We start from the raw sequence: 21098 nt of genomic DNA on the forward strand, positions 1-21098 counted from the left end.
ATTGTGCTACCCTTTTCCAATATACCACACAATACATGTGCTGCCCTTTCAAAATTGTGCTACCTTTTCCAATATACCACACAATACATGTGCTGCCCTTTCAAAAACTGTGCTACCTTTTTCCAATATATCACACAATACATGTGCTGCCCTCTCAACAATTGTGCTACCCTTTTCCAATATACCACACAATACATGTGCTGTCCTTTCAAAAATTGTGCTACCCTTTTCCTATATACCACACAATACATGTGCTGCCCTTTCAAAATTTGTGCTACCCTTTTCCTATATGCCACACTATACATGTGCTGCCCTTTCAAAATTTGTACTACCCTTTTCCTATATGCCACACAATACATGTGCTGCCCTTTCAAAAATTGTGCTACCCTTTTCCTATATACCACACAATACATGTGCTGCCCTTTCAAAATTGTGCTACCTTTTTCCCAATATACCACACAATACATGTGCTGCCCTTTCAAAAACTGTGCTACCTTTTCCAATATATCACACAATACATGTGCTGCCCTATCAAAAATTGTGCTACCCTTTTCCAATATACCACACAATACATGTGCTGCCCTTTCAAAAACTGTGCTGCCCTTTCAAAAACTGTGCTACCCTTTTCCAATATATCACACAATACATGTGCTGCCCTTTCAAAAATTGTGCTACCCTTTTCCAATATATCACACAATACATGTGCTGCCCTTTCAAAAATTGTGCTACCTTTTCCTATATACCACACAACACATGTGCTGCCCTATCAAAATTGTGCTACCCTTTTCCAATATACCACACAATACATGTGCTGCCCTTTCAAAAATTGTGCTACCTTTTCCAATATACCACACAATACATGTGCTGCCCTTTCAAAAACTGTGCTACCTTTTTCCAATATATCACACAATACATGTGCTGCCCTATCAAAAATTGTGCTATTCTTTTCCAATATACCACACAATACATGTGCTGTCCTTTCAAAAATTGTCCTACCCTTTTCCTATATACCACACAATACATGTGCTGCCCTTTCAAAATTTGTGCTACCTTTTTCCTATATGCCACACTATACATGTGCTGCCCTTTCAAAATTTGTGCTACCCTTTTCCTATATGCCACACAATACATGTGCTGCCCTTTCAAAATTTGTGCTACCCTTTTCCAATATACCACACAATACATGTGCTGCCCTTTCAAAAATTGTGCCACCCTTTTCCAATATACCACACAATACATGTGCTGCCCTTTCAAAAACTGTGCTACCCTTTTCCAATATATCACACAATACATGTGCTGCCCTATCAAAATTGTGCTACCCTTTTTCCAATATACCACACAATACATGTGCTGCCCTTTCAAAATTGTGCTACCTTTTCCAATATACCACACAATACATGTGCTGCCCTTTCAAAACTGTGCTACCTTTTCCAATATATCACACAATACATGTGCTGCCCTTTCAAAAATTGTGCTACCCTTTTCCAATATATCACACAATACATGTGCTGCCCTTTCAAAATTGTGCTACCTTTTCCTATATACCACACAACACATGTGCTGCCCTAATGTGCTAACCTTTTCCAATATACCACACAATACATGTGCTGCCCATTCAAAAATTGTGCTTCCCTTTTCCAATATATCACACAATACATGTGCTGCCCTATCAAAAATTGTGCTACCTTTTTCCAATATACCACACAATACATGTGCTGCCCTTTCAAAATTGTGCTACCTTTTTCCAATATATCACACAATACATGTGCTGCCCTTTCAAAAATTGTGCTACCTTTTCCAATATACCACACAATACATGTGCTGCCCTTTCAAAATTTTGCTACCCTTTTCCAATATATCACACAATACATGTGCTGCCCTTTCAAAATTGTGCTACCTTTTTCCAATATACCACACAATACATGTGCTGCCCTTTCAAAAATTGTGCTACCCTTTTCCAATTTACCACACAATACATGTGCTGCCCTTTCAAAAATTGTGCTACCCTTTTCCAATATACCACACAATACATGTGCTGCCCTTTCAAAATTTGTGCTACCCTTTTCCAATATACCACACAATACATGTGCTGCCCTTTCAAAAATTGTGCTACGCTTTTCCAATATACCAAACAATACATGTGCTGCCCTTTCAAAAATTGTGCTACCCTTTTCCAATATACCACACAATACATGTGCTGCCCTTTCAAAATTTGTGCTACCTTTTCCTATAAAATTGTGCTACCCTTTTCCTATATACCACACAATACATGTGCTGCCCTTTAAAATGTGCTGACCTTTTCCAATATACCACACAATGCATGTGCTGCCCTTTCAAAAATTGTACTACCCTTTTCCAATATACCACACAATACATGTGCTGCCCTTTCAAAAATTGTGCTACCCTTTTCCAATATACCACACAATACATGTGCTGCCCTTTCAAAATTGTGCTAACTCTTTCCAATATGCCACACAATACATGTGCTGCCTTTTCAAAAATTGTGCTACTCTAACTCTTTTCCTTTATACCACACAATACATGTGCTGCCCTTTCAGAAATTGTGCTACCCTTTTCCAATATACCACACAATACATGTGCTGCCCTTTCAAAAATTGTGCTACCTTTTCCAATATACCACACAATACATGTGCTGCCCTTTCAAAATTGTGCTACCCTTTTCCTATATAGCACACAATACATGTGCTGCCCTTTCAGAAATTGTGCTACCCTTTTCCAATATACCACACAATACATGTGCTGCCCTTTCAAAAATTGTGCTACTCTTTTCCAATATACCACACAATACATGTGCTGCCCTTTCAAAAATTGTGCTACCATTTTCCAATATATCACACAATACATGTGCTGCCCTTTCAAAACTTGTGCTACCTTTTTCCTATATACCACACAATACATGTGCTGCCTTTCAAAATTGTGCTACCTTTTCCTATATACCACACAATACATGTGCTGCCCTTTCAAAATTTGTGCTACCCTTTTCCAATATACCACATAATACATGTGCTGTCATTTCAAAATTGTGCTACCTTTTCCTATATACCACACAATACATGTGCTGCCCTTTCAAAATTTGTCCTACCCTTTTCCTATATACCACACCATACATGTGCTGCCCTTTCAAAAATTGTGCTACCCTTTTCCAATATGTGACCCGTTACAGCAAAAGGTACCTTAAGTCGGGAGCTACATATGCCTTATTTTGCTAGTAACAAATGCATTCTAAACCAATCATTAATCCTATTGTTGTAGAGGATAATAAGCTTGTACCTGTCTATAGAACTGTTTGTTATACAGCTCTAGTCTTTATTTGATATGGCTAATCCCTGTTCAAGTGGCATGAGTGGTGGGTTACAAAAGCATTGTATTGTATTTGTATAGGTATGTATTAGCCACCCACTAACAATGAGAGGACATTCTGATCCTCGTTGACTTGGAGATGATTTGAAATGACCGCCACTTCAGATTGTCATTATTGTTTGATATTTTCTGCCAACATTGGGGAAAAAGAGACACTTGTAGCAGCCGACATAAGGTACCTTTCGCTGTAACGGGTCACATATATCACACAATACATGTGCTGCCCTTTCAACAATTGTGCTAACCTTTTCCTATATACCACACAATACATGTGCTGCCCTTTCAAAAATTGTGCTACCCTTTTCCAATATACCACACAATACATGTGCTGCCCTTTAAAAATTGTGCTACCCTTTTCCAATATACCACACTGCACTTTGCGAATTCGATTGAACATTTTTCCATTTTGTTTTCGCATAATATTAATTTGTATTTCCAAATAGGCTCTGAATTAAAGGCTACGTGAAGTTGGCTGCACAATTTGCAAAATTTGCTGCACAATGTGCGAAATTGGGTGCACTTTTTAGAATTTTGAATGCGTATTAAATGAAATAGATTGAACATTCGCTTAATTGAAATCGAGAATGTAAGCGTTCATTCAATTTCGCGCGAAAAGGAATGTCACTTATACTAAACTGAACGACCAAAGTTCGAAATTGGACGGGAAAACCTATATTAATAATAATAATAACACTAATAATAATAATAATAATAATAATAATAATAATAATAATAATAATAATAATAATAATAATAATAATTAACGTAGGACCGTAGGACTACTTTCATCTAAAACCCACCCACCCCGCCCCACCCCATACACGTAGTAATACAGTAAATAAGGAAAATGGCCCCATGTAGGAGTACATACAACAATGTATAAAAGAAGGTCCTCCATAGAACTACTTTCATCTAACAACCACCCTCCACCCCAAACACGTAGGACTACTCAGTAAATAATAAAGAAAATGGCCCTGTAGGACTACATGCAACAAAGTATAAAAAGGTCCCCCGTAGGACTACTTTCATCTAACACCCAGCCACCCACCCCATACACGTAGGACTACTTAGTAAATAATAAGGAAAATTGGCCCCTGTAGGACTACATGCAACAAAGTATAAAAAGGTCCCCCGTAGGACTACTTTCATCTAACACCCAACCACCCACCCCACCCCATACACGTAGGACTACAGTAATAAGGATATGGGCCCTGTAGGATTACATGCAACAAAATATAAAAAAGGTCCTCCGTAGAACTACTTTCATGTAACACCCACCTACCCACCCCATACACGTAGGACTACTCAGTAAATAATAATAAGGAAAATGGGCTACTGTACTGTAGGACTTCATGCAACAAAGTGTAAAAAAGGTCCCCTGTAGGACTACTTTCATCTAACACCCACCCACCCCACCCTATACACGTAGGACTACAATAAAAAGGAAAATGGCCCCTGTATGATTTCATGCAACAAAGTATAAAAAAGGTCCTCCGTAGGACTACTTTCATCTTAAACCCACCCACCTACCCCCATACACGTAGGACTACTTAATAAATAATAATAAGGAAAACTGGCCCCTGTAGGACTACATGCAACACAGTATAAAAAGGTCCCCCCGTAGGACTACTTTCATCTAACACCCAACCACCCCACACACGCAGGACTTCAGTTAATAAGGAAAATGGGCCCCCTGTAGGGTTACATGCACCAAAGTATAAAAAAAGGTCCTCCGTAGGACTACTTTCATCTAACACCCACCCCATGCACGTAGGACTACTCAGTAAATAATAATAATAATAACAAAAGAAAACTACATCCACCCACCGAGTTTGAGCCCCGTACGAACTACGACGGCCTCATATTGACATTAGCAGTCACATACAAATAGACAAATTATATCTACAGAGAATATCGTATAATAAAGAAACACATTTCACATTGATTCACATTCACACTAATTACTAGCGTACACCCATAAAGTTACACCCAATCCTTTGTTTGCCCTTTTCCTTTTTAAAGGAATTTTTAATTACCGGAGGATTTCAGCATGCGCAGTTTATTGGCTCTGATTGGCCCTTGCAACAAGGTCGGTGATATTACAGTAAGCAAAGCAGTCAGGACTTGTGATGCAAACGAAATTGGATACCCCGCTATATGCCCCGCGGCCTCTTGGTATAGCATATGGTTTCTGCTGAATGTTATTGATTTAACAGGGGCACTAATCCTGCTGCTGACAGATGTACTTAATGGTATACCGAGGTAGCTCGGTATTCGACGCTCCAAAAAGCTTAGACAACACCTTGTAATGTTGTGTACCACGCACCTATGCACGCACACAAACCCTTTGTGTTTCGCCGAATGTACTATGCGTGATGTCGGCTGTAAAATAACACTAAACACTGCATTGTCCCCCGGGCATTGTCCACTACACACACACACACACCCCGCACACATCAGATGTCGTGAAATTGGTAAAAGATTTATCTAATTGAGCAAAAGAAAACACTGAGAAGAATCATAGCCGCTACTGCTAGAAATGATGAAGTAAATAATACACGTAAATAAGTAAATGATAACTAAACAATATATAAAAGGTCAGGTAAATAAAACTGAATTGTGTGATAGTAGGCTTTCAACGACGGGAGTTCATAACAAAAAAAATGAGGTTCTTCAAAAATCATGGCTACACTACTGAAGAGGTTGCATGTTTTCTGTAATAATTTGACTTTCCTGATACAAATAATAATTCTTCCGCTTGTTTTTGAGATTTTTTATTTAGCCCAGCCCATCATCATCATCATCATCATCATCATCATCATCATCATCATCATCATCATCATCATCATCATCATCATCATCATCATCATACATGTGCTATAGAAGTATAAACAAAAATGTTAGCATTACGACATAAACCAGAATCCAGACATACAATAATTAGACACTATTTTTCAGGGTTTTTTTCTTCAATTTAATGACCAGGGGCCCCCCCCCCCCCTCCACACACACACCCCCACACACTAGCTTGGGTGAACCATAAATCTTTAAATCTATGAGCGAACACTTTATATTTATTTTAAAAAAATGCGTCTTGTCATCATGTTTTTAATTATTGCATCAAATTTAAATCAAAGTCTGGGCCTATATGAAGCTGCAAACGTTTTGCTCCCTCTCCGATCATACTCAGTGCACGGTTTACCCCAGACGGGTAACGTGATTGCGTGTGGGTTTGATTACTCATGTCTTGACACTGTGAATCTTGTACATAACTCTCTCTCTCTCTCTCTTTTAAGTTTGCCGCGACGTGTACCATGTCTATGCTGTTGTCACAAATTTGGAGTCAAATGACAATAGGGCCATAATTTACTGGTGTCCGATAAAACTACCTTAAAGCTTTAATGTACGATTTACGTCAAATGCTGTTATTCTTTATTCAAAATGTTGAAATAATATTAGTAATAACTGGACAGCAAGGGTTGATGTCCATTTTAAGTTGAAATAACAAGGTAAAGGGAAAGAAACCCCACTGGTTATTTTGGCCATTTAACATGCAGTTCTATGGGAGGACATATTATCATAATTTTAAAATATTTTCAACATGTTAAGAATGTTGTAAGAATCATTCCTGTTGAATTTGAGCTTGATTGGACCAATTTTAAAATTTGACCTTTGACCCTTAACCTTGACCTTTGGGGTCATAAATATTTTTTACATGTTTAGCATGCCGTAAGAATCATTCCTGTTGAATTTGAGCTGAAGTGGACCACTTTTAAAATTTAACCTTGACCCCTAAACTTTGACCTTTGGGGTCATTAATATTTTTAACATGTTTAGAATGCCGTAAGGATCATTCCTGTTAAATTTGAGCTCGATTGGACTAATTTTAAAATTTGACCTTTGACCCCTAAACTTTGACCTTTGGGGTCACAAATATTTTTAGTATGTTTCGGATGTCATAGGGATCATTCCTGTGCAAGTGAATAGCGTACTATGTTACATGTGGCAGATATGAATTTTTGAAGATTTTTAGATTTTAACCGGAAATGACCCCTTAATGACCTTTGATCCAAATTCAAAACATCTCACACCATTAATGGTGCATCACTGTCGCATGTAGGGCTTTATCCGTCTTCCATAGGCTGAGATACAGCTACTTTTCCGTAATTTTAAACATTTTTTGCAAATTTGACGTTTTGACCTCCTTAATGACCTTTGACCCCAATATAAAAAAAAACCATATATACACCAAGAAAATGCAGTTTTACAATTTAAATTAAAAAAATCTACTATGCTTAGTTATAGAGATAAAAATTCTTGAAGTTATTTAGCTTAAAACCGGAAATGACGTGTAAATGACCATTGACCAAAAAAATAAATATACCATGCATACATCTGGTAACACTAATGCATACATGACGTTTTCGTAACTCTGGTCTGTTTACGTTTTGAGATAAAAAAAAATTGAACATCTTTGATGATATTTGGATTTTGACCGGAAGCGACCCTTTGATGACCTTTGAACCCAAAACTGTAGACACCCTAAAGACCCTGATTGGTAGCAATGCATGTGTGCTAATGACAACACTCTGCTATGTAATTTGTAAAAACAGTGATTTTTTGAATATTTTTAGCTTTCAGACCGGAAATTACCCCCTTAATGACCTTTGACCCAAATTCTGTGAATAATTTATAGGCACTGGATATAGCCAATGCATATGTGTAAGTGACATCATCGTACTATGTAATTTGTGGCAGAAGAAGCATTTTGAAGATATTTGGTTTTTTACCAGAAATGACCCCTTAATGACCTTTGACCCCAAATTTGTGAATATCCTATAGACACTGGATATAGCCGATGCATATGTGCAATTGACGTCACTGTAGGATGTAACATGTAGGAGAAGAAGCATTTTGAACGTTGTTGCCAGAAAGAAAGAAGAAACTAGATCTGGTTACAGATCTGGACCTAGCTGGGCCGGAAATGCCAGTCTTAACTTAAAGTTTGACCTTTGACTGGCTATTATGGACATCTCACACCATTAATGGTGCATCACTGTAGCATGTAGGGGCTTTATCCGTTTTCCATAGGCTGAGATACAGCTACTTTTCCGTAATTTTAAACATTTTTTTGCAAATTTGACGTTTTGACCTCCTTAATGACCTTTGACCCCAATATAAAAAAAACCTCATATACACCGAGAAAATGCATTGTTACAGTTTAAATTAAAAAATCTACTATGCTTAGTTATGGAGATAAAATTCTTGAAGTTATTTAGCTTAAAACCGGAAATGACGTCTAAATGACCTTTGACCAAAAAATAAAAATACCGTGCATACATCAGGTATCACTAATACATATATGAAATTTATGTCACTCTGGTCTGGTTACGTTTTGAGATATAAAAAATGAACATATTTGATGATTTTTGGTTTTTGACCGGAAGCGACCCTTAATGACCTTTGACCCCAAAACTGTAGACACCCCAAAGACCCTGGTTGGTAGCAATGCATGTGAGCTAATGACAACACTCTGCTATATAATTTGTAAAGACAGTGATTTTTCGAATATTTTTAGCTTTCAGACCGGAAATGACCCTTTATGACCTTTGACCCAAATTCTGTGAATAATTTATAGGCACTGGATATAGCCGATGCATATGTGAAAGTGACGTCATTATATGATGTAACATGTAGGAGAAGAAGCATTTTGAAGATATTTGGTTTTATACCGGAAATGACCCTTAATGACCTTTGACCCCAAATTTGTGAATATCCTATAGACACTGGATATAGCCGATGCATATGTGCAAGTGACGTCATTGTAGGATGTAACATGTAAGAGAAGAAGCATTTTGAAATTTGTTGCCAGAAGAAAGAAGCAGAAGAAGAAAGAAGAAAGATCCGATAGCATCACAAGACCTAGCCGGTGTCCCGGCTAGGTAACTAGATCTGGTTACAGATCTGGACCTAGCCAGGGCCGGAAATGCCAGTCTTAAAGTTTTGGACATCTCACACCATTAATGGTGCATCGCTGTAGCATGTAGGGGCTTTATCCGTCTTCCATAGGCTGAGATACAGCTACTTTTCCGTAATTTTAAACATTTTTTGCAAATTTGACGTTTTGACCTCCTTAATGACCTTTGACCCCAATATAAAAAAACCTCATATACACGACGAAAATGCATTGTTACAGTTTAAATTAAAAAATCTACTATGCTTAGTTATGGAGATAAAATTCTTGAAGTTATTTAGCTTAAAACCGGAAATGACGTCTAAATGACCTTTGACCAAAAAAATAAAAATACCGTGCATACATCGGGTAACACTAATGCATATATGAAGTTTATATCACTCTGGTCTGGTTATGTTTTGAGATAAAAAAAAATGAACATATTTGATGATTTTTGGTTTTGACCGAAGCGACCCTTAATGACCTTTTGACCCCAAAACTGTACACACGCCAAAGACCCTGGTTGGTAGCAATGCATGTGTGCTAATGACAACACTCTGCTATGTAATTTGTAAAAACAGTGATTTTTTTAATATTTTTAGCTTTTAGACCGGAAATGACCCCCTTAATGACCTTTGACCCAAATTCTGTGAATAATTTATAGGCACTGGATATAGCCGATGCATATGTGTAAGTGACATCAACGTACTATGTAATTTGTGGCAGAAGAAGCATTTTGAAGATATTTGGTTTTATACCGAAATGACCCCTTAATGACCTTTGACCCCAAATTTGTGAATATCCTATAGACACTGGATATAGCCGATGCATATGTGCAAGTGACGTCATTGTAGGATGTAACATGTAGGAGAAGAAGCATTTTGAAATTTGTTGCCAGAAGAAAGAAGAAAGAAGAAAGATCCGATAGCATCACAAGACCTAGCCGGTGTCCCGGCTAGGTAACTAGATCTGGTTACAGATCTGGACCTAGCCGGAGCCGGAAATGCCAGTCTTAAAGTTTATGGACATCTCATACCATTAATGGTGCATCACTGTAGCATGTAGGGGCTTTATCCGTCTTCCATAGGCTGAGATATAGCTACTTTCCGTAATTTTAAACATTTTTTTGCAAATTTGACGTTTTGACCTCCTTAATGACCTTTGACCCCAATACAAAAAAAACCTAATATACACCACGAAAATGCATTGTTACAGTTTAAATAAAAAAAATCTGCTATGCTTAGTTTTGGAGATAAAAATTCTTGAAGTTATTTAGCTTTAAACCGGAAATGACGTCTAAATGACCTTTGACCAAAAAAATAAAAATACCATGCTCACATCGGGTAACACTAATGCATATATGAAGTTTATGCAACTCTGGTCTGGTTACGTTTTGAGATAAAAAAAATGAACATATTTGATGATTTTTGGTTTTTGACCGGAAGCGACCCTTAATGACCTTTGACCCCAAAACTGTAGACACCCCAAAGACCCTGGTTGGTAGCAATGCATGTGTGCTAATGACAACACTCTGCTATGTAATTTGTAAAAACAGTGATTGTTTGAATATTTTTAGCTTTCAGACCGGAAATGACCCCCTTAATGACCTTTGACCCAAAATCGGAGAATAAATTTTGTGTACCTGTAATAGCCGATGCATATGTGTAAGTGACATCATCGTACTATGTAATTTGTGGCAGAAGAAGCAATTTGAAGATATTTGGTCTCAGAGCGGAAGTGACCCCTTAATGACATTTGACCCTAAATTTGTGAACATCTTATAGACACTGGATATAGCCGATGCATATGTGCAAGTGACGTCATTGTAGGATGTAACATGTAAGAGAAGAAGCATTTTGAAATTTGTTGCCAGAAGAAGAAAGAAGAAGAAAGATCCGATAGCATCACAAGACCTAGCCGGTGTCCCGGCTAGGTAAGAACTAGATCTGGTTACAGATCTGGACCTAGCCGGGGCCGGAAATGCCAGTCTTAACTTAAAGTTTGACCTTTGTCCGGCTATTATGGACATCTCACACCATTAATGATGCATCACTGTAGCATGTAGGGCTTTATCCGTCTTCCATAGGCTGAGATACAGCTACTTTTCCGTAATTTTAAACATTTTTTGCAAATTTGACGTTTTGACCTCCTTAATGACCTTTGACCCCAATACAAAAAAAACCTCATATACACCGCTAAAATGCATTGTTACAGTTTAAATTTAAAAAATCTACTATGCTTAGTTATGGAGATAAAAATTCTTGAAGTTATTTACCTTAAAACCGGAAATGACGTCTAAATGACCTTTGACCAAAAAATAAAAATACCGTGCATACATCGGGTAACACTAATGCATATATGAAGTTTATGTCACTCTGGTCTGGTTACGTTTTGAGATTTTAAAAATGAACATATTTGATGATTTTTGGTTTTTGACCGGAAGCGACCCCTTAATGACCTTTGACCCCAAAACTGTAGACACCCCAAAGACCCTGGTTAGTAGCAATGCATGTGTGCTAATGACAATACTCTGCTATGTAATTTGTAAAAACAGTGATTTTTTGAATATTTTTAGCTTTCAGACCGGAAATGACCCCCTTAATGACCTTTGACCCAAATTCTGTGAATAATTTATAGGCACTGGATATAGCCGATGCATATGTGTAAGTGACATCATCGTACTATGTTATCTGTGGCAGAAGAAGCATTTTGAAGATATTTGGTTTTATACCGGAAATGACCCTTAATGACCTTTGACCCCAAATTTGTGAATATCCTATAGACACTGGATATAGCCGATGCATATGTGCAAGTGACGTCATTGTAGGATGTAACATGTAGGAGAAGAAGCATTTTGAAATTTGTTGCCAGAAGAAAGAAAGAAAGAACTAGATCTGGTTACAGATCTGGACCTAGCCGGGGCCGGAATTGCCAGTCTTAACTTAAAGTTTGACCTTTGACCGGCTATTATGGACATCTCACACCAATGGTGCATCACTGTAGCATGTAGCGGCTTTATCTGTGTTCCATATAGGCTGAGATACAGCTACTTTTCCGTAATTTAAAAAAAAAATTGCAAATTTGACGTTTTGACCTCCTTAATGACCTTTGACCCCAATATAAAAAAAAACTTCATATACACCAAGAAAATGCATTGTTACAGTTTAAATTAAAAAAATCTACTATGCTTAGTTATGGAGATAAAAATTCTTAAAGTTATTTAGCTTAAAACCGGAAATGACGTATAAATGACCTTTGACCAAAAAAATAAAAATACCGTACATACATCGGGTAACACTAATGCATATATGAAGTTTATGTCACTCTGGTCTGGTTACCTTTTGAGATAAAAAAAAAGGAAAATATTTGATGACTTTTGGTTTTTGACCGGAAGCGACCCCTTAATGACCTTTGACCCCAAAACTGTAGACACCTTAAAGATCCTGGTTAGTAACAATGCATGTGTGCTAATGACAACACTCTGCTATGTAATTTGTAACAACAGTGATTTTTTGAATATTTTTCGCTTTCAGACCGGAAATGACCGCCTTAATGACCTTTGACCCAAAATCGGAGAATAACTTTTGTGTACCTGTAATAGCCGATGCATATGTGTAAGTGACATTATCGTACTAAGTAATTTGTGGCAGAAGAAGCATTTTGAAGATATTTGGTTTTATACCGAAATGAACCCTTAATGACCTTTGACCCCAAATTTGTGAATATCCTATAGACACTGGATATAGCCGATGCATATGTGCAAGTGACGTCATTGTAGGATGTAACATGTAGGAGAAGAAGCATTTTGAAATTTGTTGCCAGAAGAAAGAAGACGAAGAAAGATCCGATAGCATCACAAGACCTAGCCGGTGTCCCGGCTAGGTAACTAGATCTGGTTACAGATCTGGACCTAGCCGGAGCCGGAAATGCCAGTCGTAAAGTTGATGGACATCTCATACCAATAATGGTGCATCACTGTAGCATGTAGGGGCTTTATCCGTCTTCCATAGGCTGAGATATAGCTACGTAATAGTTACGTAATTTTAAACATTTTTTGCAAATTTGACGTTTTGACCTCCTTAAAGACCTTTGACCCCAATACAAAAAAAAACCCTCACATACACCACGAAAATGCATTGTTACAGTTTAAATTTAAAAAATCTGCTATGCTTAATTATGGAGATAAAAATTCTTGAAGTTATTTAGCTTAAAACCGGAAATGACGTCTAAATGACCTTTGACCAAAAAAATAAAAATACCATGCACACATCGGGTAACACTAATGCATATATGAAGTTTATGCAACTCTGGTCTGGTTACGTTTTGAGATTAAAAAAAGAACATATTTGATGATTTTTGGTTTTTGACCGGAAGCGACCCCTTAATGACCTTTGACCCCAAAACTGTAGACACCCCAAAGACCCTGGTTGGTAACAATGCATGTGTGCTAATGACAGCACTCTGCTATGTAATTTGTAAAAACAGTGATTATTTGAATATTTTTAGCTTTCAGACCGGAAATGACCCCCTTAATGACCTTTGACCCAAATTCTGTGAATAGTTTATTGGCACTGGATATAGCCGATGCATATGTGTAAGTGACGTCATTGTAGGATGTAACATGTAGGAGAAGAAGCATTTTGAAGATATTTGGTTTTATACCGGAAATGACCCCTTAATGACCTTTGACCCCAAATTTGTGAATATCCTATAGACACTGGATATAGCCGATGCATATGTGCAAGTGACGTCATTGTAGGATGTAACATGTAGGAGAAGAAGCATTTTGAAATGTGTTGCCAGAAGAAAGAAGAAGAAGAAGAAGAACTAGATCTGGTTACAGATCTGGACCTAGCCGGAGCCGGAAATGCCAGTCTTCAAGTTTATGGACATCTCATACCATTAATGGTGCATCACTGTAGCATGTAGGGGCTTTATCCGTCTTCCATAGGCTGAGATATAGCTACTTTCCGTAATTTTAAACATTTTTTTGCAAATTTGACGTTTTGACCTCCTTAATGACCTTTGACCCCAATACAAAAAAAAAAAACCTAATATACACCACGAAAATGCATTGTTACAGTTTAAATAAAAAAAAATCTGCTATGCTTAGTTTTGGAGATAAAATTCTTGAAGTTATTTAGCTTTAAACCGGAAATGACGTCTAAATGACCTTTGACCAGAAAAATAAAAATACCATGCTCACATCGGGTAACACTAATGCATATATGAAGTTTATGCAACTCTGGTCTGGTTACGTTTTGAGATAAAAAAAAATGAACATATTTGATGATTTTTGGTTTTTGACCGGAAGCGACCCCTTAATGACCTTCGACCCCAAAACTGTAGACACCCCAAAGACCCTGGTTGGTAACAATGCATGTGTGCTAATGACAACACTCTGCTATGTAATTTGTAAAAACAGTGATTTTTGAATATTTTTAGCTTTCAGACCGGAAATGACCCCCTTAATGACCTTTGACCCAAATTCTGTGAATAATTTATAGGCACTGGATATAGCTGATGCATATGTGCAAGTGACGTCATTGTAGGATGTAACATGTAGGAGAAGAAGCACTTTGAAGATATTTGGTTTTATACCGGAAATGACCCTTAATGACCTTTGACCCCAAATTTGTGAATATCCTATAGACACTGGATATAGCCGATGCATATGTGCAAGTGACGTCATTGTAGGATGTAACATGTAGGAGAAGAAGCATTTTGAAATTTGTTGCCAGAAGAAAGAAGAAAGAAGAAAGATCCGATAGCATCACAAGACCTAGCCGGTGTCCCGGCTAGGTAAAGATCCGATAGCATCACAAGACCTAGCCGGTGTCCCGGCTAGGTAAAGAAGAACTAGATCTGGTTACAGATCTGGACCTAGCCGGTGCTGCGCGATGATCCCGTTGCCATGAAAAACCAGTGGTTCATCACGTTTTGACCGTGACAGAGTCGTAGTATACTATGATATCATGGTGATAGTACTTATATACACTCGGTGTGCATTGAGGTTAATTTGCATGTTGGTATTTTCGTATTTGCATAATGTTAGGAGAAAATAACCCGTTCATTTGATGAAGGTATCCAAGGCTGTATTTAACAGATTGGTACTGGCGTCTGCTCCGGATTGATAAGCTTTGATACTTGCATGGGATCTGTGTTTAGGGCTTAGGGGGCTCTCATTTTCTTCGGAAAGGGGGTGGGTCCCAATTATACGGAGGGGGGGGCGGGGAGGTTTTAAAGAAAAACAAATTGATGACCAAAATATAGAGAGTCACAAATGACCACAGATAGTGTGTTTAATTTATTCAAAAAGACTGATTTCAATAAAATTTTAGCGTAGGGGTAGGCCTAACAGTAAGTAGGTGTATCGGTGGGGGGGGGGGCGCAATTTCATTGACGCTCACTTTTTGTAAATTTGGATCCCCCACATCCAAAGAAAATTCTAGCCATAGGTGGTATAATATTTAGGCCTACTTTCGTTTGTTTGTTTAAATGGTCGTTCCGTGCGAGACACGCTTGGGTCTTGATATGACCAAGCTCAAACAAAATGTTGAAGCCAGGCTAAAGAGCATTGGCCTACAGAAAAATAGGAGGCACGTGTGTTTTGGGCATCTTGCAATATTATACTTCATAAAAGGCACAGAAAAACAATAGGAAAACGGTGGCAAATAGTATGCACAATTTCCTGCTCGCTGTTGTCACGTTTTTAGACAATATTTCAGTGTTTTTAAACTATGCCACAGAATTAAGCCTATGCGGTTTCCAAATTCCACAATGATCTGGCCTGTCAACGTGTGTCAGGTAATGGATGGGGGCATTTAAAGGTACGCGGCCCTACATGGGTTTCAGGGGTTGGTTTGGAGTTTAAAGGGTACATGTTGGAGTTTCGTAGATGTCATGGGGTTTAAGGGCATGTGTTGTGGTTTACAGCTACAGGTACAGGTTGGGGATTTAGGGCAGGGCCTTCATATTGGGGTTTAAGGGTAGGCCTACAGGTTGGGTTTGGGTTTTAAAGGCAAGCCTGACTTTAGGTTAGAGTTTTAAAGGTACATATGTTGGGGTTAGGCCTACGTATAGGTCTACAGTTTGGGGACAAGGGCCTACATGTTGGGGTTTAGGGAAGGGTATAGGCCTACAGGTTGGGTTTGGGTTTAAAGGGCAGGTCTGACTTGTGGGAGTTTTTAAGGTACATGTTGGGGTTTAAGGGTAAATGTTGGGCTCTAAGGGTATGCCTACGTTTGGGGGTTAAGGGTACGTGTCGGGGTTTAAGGGTACATGCGGTTGGGCTTTAAGGGTACATGTTTGTATGTTGGGTTTCAGGGACTGGTTGGGGTTCAAGGCAGTTCAGGTTGGGTTTAAGGATAGGCCTTGGCCTACGTGTTGGGGTTTAAAGGTGCAGTTTGGGGAATAATGGTACCTACGTGTTGGGGTTTAAGGGTAGGCCTACAGGTTGGGTTTGGGTTTAAAGGATAGGTCTGACTTGTTGGACATATAGGTACATATAGTTTGGGGACCAGGGCCTACATGTTGGGGGTTAAGGAAGGGTACAGGTAGGTTGGGTTTGGGTTTAAAGGTTAGGGCTAACTTGTTGGGAATTTTAAAGGTACATGTTTGGGTTTAAGGGTAAGTGTTGGGGTTTAAGGTTAGTCCTGCGTTTTGGAGGTTAAGGGTACGTGTTAGGGTTTAAGGGTACAAGTAGTTAGGCTTTAAGGGTACGTGTTTGTTGGGTTTTAGGGTACTGTTTGGGGTTTAAGGTAATTCAGGTTGGGTTTTTAGGGTACGGATTCTAGGTTTAATGGCATGTTGGGGATGGGCTGGGTTTTCATTTGTATCCATCAATTTTGTTTGTGGTAGTCATAGTACTTCCATTGGCCTCCAAACACCCATTATTGATCTGATATATTGCTTCCTTCTTGAATGCCTGTCTTTAACAAGTTTGGATGGTCACTTTCTCTTTGAATTTCAATTAACAATACATTCCACATTTATTTATGAAATGTTTGTAATTTAAACCAAAATTCATGACTTTTCAAGGCAGTACAGGACACGCATTATGAAAGCACAAGCCTTACGAATAGTGACCCAATAGTGATGTCAAAAATAGACATATCACATCCAGTCTCCTCCCTGAACTTTTCCATGATTTTTGTGCCTTTTTCAAAAAAAAAATATGTCATGAATTTTGCCGACATATTGCAACACTGGTGAATATATTTATAACCCTGATGATAGTCATGATACCTGGTAAGAGACAGTAAAACATGCAATAATTACACTGGCTAATGTTTAATTTCTCTCTTGAACTGTTTATTATTATAGCATCATAATAGAACACTTAAAATTGAAATACTAAAAGTTACATAATTTCTCGCTTACATACAATAATAGCAATCATGTACTTGTGCAATTATTAGAACCACTCAACCATCTGTTTTTATGCATGTCCCAATATACATACACATGCAATTTACTAACAATATTTTTCTTTGTTCCCATCAATCAAATTTGGTTTGGTACACAAACTCAGTCAAGTAATAGATAACTTTATTTTTCTATAAATGATATTTAATGTAACTGGTATGTTTTCAATTGATTTATATTTTCATTTAATTTATTATATTTAAGGGGTACTACACCCTCTGCCCAATCGACGTGCCTATTTTTGCCTAAAAAAATTATAGAGCATCGGTGACAAGTAAGATATGTATATTATAGGGGCAAGGACTACAACTGCTACACTGGAAATTTTATTTCAGCACAGACAACAGTTGTGGAGTTACAGTCACAAATGAGGGAAAACCAATATTTTATCAATAAATCAATAACTACTTGCCTTGAGTTGCTGAATTTTCAGTGCAGTAGTTGTAGTCCTTGCCCCTATAATAAACATATCTTACTTATCACCAATGCGCTATAATTTTCGAGAAAAACACAAAAATAGGCAAAAAAATTGGCTAGGGTGTAGTACCCCTTAAAGGGACTGTGCATTCTCAGAAATGCATAATGGGCTAGTATTCCAGTTGAAATCTACAGGGAGTATATTTTTCAAATGTAACTGCCTAACTGGTCAGGGTTTATCATTTTGAAACCCATACTCCCCTCTGTATTATGGCTTTACCTATATCTTCCACAGCTGGAGTGAGTATTTCAAATGAAGTTACCCAATGGTTTATTCTATTCAAAACTCATACTCCCTCTTTGAAAGACTTTAGCTAAATCTTCCACAGGGGTGGTGTGGATTTTAAATGGAATGGCCCAAAAGTTACTAATCCAAGATAAAAGTATACATTTTTGGAAAGGAAATTATCTAAATATTCGCTACTTGCACGGTTCCGCCATTATGCACTATGTGCGGGAGAGCCTCGAACTGGCAGCATACATGAAAGGAAGAATTATGTAACCTTACACAGAACGTTATGACTAGTTCAATTCCCATTCATGTATGCTGCCAGTTCGAGGCTCCCCCCGCACATAGTGCATAATGGCGGAACCGTGCAAGTAGCGAATAAATACAAATTTGGGGTGAAAAGAACAATTTTGAAGAAAATAAGAAAAAACCTCATGATTTTGCCTAAAATTGTTTGGAACACACTATAGGAAGGAAAAATCCAAAATTTGGATTTTGTGGTTTTTTTGTAACCTAGACTCGCGCTTAGGCCTTATTTTGAATTATTGACCAAATAAGACGAATATTCAAAAATAAGACTAATATCCAAATCATGAAAAACCGTTCCATGAATGGAGTGTCTAATTACAAAAAAAAACCCATGAAATCCAAATTTGGGTACAGTGTGTTCCAAATAATTTAAGGCAAAACAATGTGCTTTTTTGAAGTTTCTTCAAAAAATACTTTTGCATAACAAAAATATATACTTGCATTAAATTTTGTTTAATTTAAAGTTACAGCACTTTTAATTAATGCATTTGTGAGAATACACAGTCCCCTTAATATGGCACTTTGAATAAAACTTACTTTTAATCATATATGGCAGATTTATCCAAGATTCTCACTCTGACTTGATGCTCATTCATTTGAAACAAAAAATGTTGGGGGGAGGGGGGCTCAAATTAAATTTTTTCAGGGGTGTGCTGATGGCAATCTGAAACCCCTACCCATCTTAAGGGATTTTTTTTACCTAAAAACTGCTGATTTGACAATTTTAAATCAGGTCATATTGTTACATTTGCTGAGGAGAACAACCTCATGTTTTTCAAAACTTAACACACAATGTTCACAATACTCTCCATACAAGGCGTGCAGGACCGACACCAGTCACATTTGAAGGAGTGGCTCACATTGGCGGCTTATGTGCTGGTATTATACAGTGATTTTCTTTTTATTGCATCATTTGCTCAGGCCAAATTTAAAAGAGGACATATCTGACAGTGAAAACTAACATTTTGTGGAAAAGAAGTTAAATTCTATCTCTAATGGAAATGTTATAATGTTGCAATGTGGGTAGCTGTAAGGGCTATCTAGAAACACATTACATTTAACTTTTTGCTAATTTCAATCTGCATAATTTTCAATTATGACTAATTTTTTGGACAAGTCAAAATTAGCTCTAATTAATTATGCAGATTGAAATTTGCAAAACTTTTAAAGAAGTTCCTTACTGTTACCTAGCAAATTAAATTAATATACAGGGTGTTCCAGAAAAAGATTACAAGGTGAATGAATTTTGACATAAGCTGACAAATAAGCATCCAAATCCAAAACATAAAAAACAGCATGTAGCCCCCTTATTCTGCATCTTACACACTTGAATCGGTTGACTGATTGCAAAGATATGAGCGATTACATAACATACATCTCAATTCATTTCATTAAGTTTGAAAGAAAGATCATTCAACACAATGCACACTAATGCTTATCAATTGACTTTGTGTTTTGTTTGGTGAAATTCTTTTTATTCTTCTTACACAATCTGTGTTTTGCTAAACATGTAATAAACTTTTGTTAAAATGTGAAAATACTATGTGATATTAAAGCTTGAATCTAAAATGGTGCTTGGTACTTGTAAATATATTTTTCGTTAATATTAATATAATTATTGCATAAAGAATTATTGTATAAAGAATTCCAGCTGACAAAAAAACTTTTCTCACACAATAATTAATGTTTTGGAATTTTCCAAGAAATGGCTATGTAAAATGTAAATCTTTTAAAATTTGAACATAATGTTGCATGGTATCAAAAATTACACGTAAAGATGTACAAGCACTTGATCATTGTCATTCTTGGCTCACATGTTCTTTGGAAAGTTGCAATATAACATATTGCACAACACAAAGAATTAAAGCTGGAAAGCTTACAAAAACCAAAGTTTTCTTGGACAAAATGTTGCTTCAAATATTGCCATGAATGCAAAGTTTTAACTTTAAAAATTAAAACATTAAACATAATATAGCACAGTATAAAAATTAGAAGCTCTAAGCTTAATCATGTATTTCTTGGGTTTTTGAAAGTTTAACATATTGCGTAAAGAATTAAATCTGTTAATTGTATAGCTATCCAATTTCTGCAATCCATGTTAAGTTTCTTACAATTCAGGCACTGTGTATCAAAGTAAAGGCAGATCAAATGTTATATTCACTCACGTTTTTCACCTTCAGTGCAAGCATGAGTAACATAATACCATCGTATAAAATAGATCAGAGGACTGAATTGAATGAGATACACAAACTTTACGAAGGGGTGAGCAAGTGTGACAAAAGTGCCTGTTAATCAAACTTGGAATGAGTTGTTGATGTGTGC

The sequence above is a fragment of the Amphiura filiformis genome, chromosome 2, assembly GCF_039555335.1.
Source record: "Amphiura filiformis chromosome 2, Afil_fr2py, whole genome shotgun sequence".
NCBI lineage: Eukaryota > Metazoa > Echinodermata > Ophiuroidea > Amphilepidida > Amphiuridae > Amphiura > Amphiura filiformis.